Below are 1088 nucleotides of genomic sequence, written 5' to 3'. Positions count from 1 at the left end.
AACTCCAACATTCACATATAGAGTGTCTATGGTTGTTCCGAAATATATATAGATGTGTCGACATGATAGGTCGAAACATTGTATACGTGTCTATGGTATCTCAAGATTACATAATATACAATACAAGTTGATTAAGTTATGGTTGGAATAGATTTGTTACCAATTTTCACGTAGCTAAAATGAGAAAAATTATCCAATCTTGTTTTACCCATAACTTCTTCATTTTAAATATGTTTTGAGTGAATCAAATTGCTATGGTTTCATATTGAACTCTATTTTATGAATCTAAATAGAAAAGTATAGGTTTATAGTTGGAAAAATAAGTTACAAGTCGTTTTTGTAAAGGTGGTCATTTCAGTCGAAAGAACGACGTCTAGATGACCATTTTAGAAAACATACTTCCACTTTGAGTTTAACCATAATTTTTGGATATAGTTTCATGTTCATAATAAAAATCATTTTTTCAGAATAACAACTTTTAAATCAAAGTTTATCATAGTTTTTAATTAACTAACCCAAAACAGCCCGCGGTGTTACTACGACGGCGTAAATCCGGTTTTACGGTGTTTTTCGTGTTTCCAGGTTTTAAATCATTAAGTTAGCATATCATATAGATATAGAACATGTGTGTAGTTAATTTTAAAATTCAAGTTAGAAGGGTTAACTTTTGTTTGCGAACAAGTTTAGAATTAACTAAACTATGTTCTAGTGATTACGAGTTTAAACCTTCGAATAAGATAGTTTTATATATATGAATCGAATGATGTTATGAACATCATTACTAACTCAAATTTAGTAGGTAAACCTACTAGAAGTGACAAGAAATGATCTAGCTTCAAAGGATCTTGGATGGCTTGAAAGTTCTTGAAGTAGGATCATGACACAAAAACAAGTTCAAGTAAGATTTTTACTCAAATTAAGATAGTTTATAGTTATAGAAATTGAATCAAAGTTTGAATATGAATATTACATTGAATAAGAAAGATAACCTACTGTATATAACAAAGGTTTCTTGATCTTAGATGATTACTTGGAATGGATTAGAAAGCTTAGAAGTAAATTAGTAAACTTGAAGGGATTTTTGAAGT

Source organism: Rutidosis leptorrhynchoides, chromosome 9 (genome assembly GCF_046630445.1).
Source record: "Rutidosis leptorrhynchoides isolate AG116_Rl617_1_P2 chromosome 9, CSIRO_AGI_Rlap_v1, whole genome shotgun sequence".
In the NCBI taxonomy this organism is placed as follows: Eukaryota; Viridiplantae; Streptophyta; class Magnoliopsida; order Asterales; family Asteraceae; genus Rutidosis; species Rutidosis leptorrhynchoides.
The sequence above is the reverse complement of the archived record's forward strand: the minus strand, read 5'-3'. Positions refer to the sequence as shown.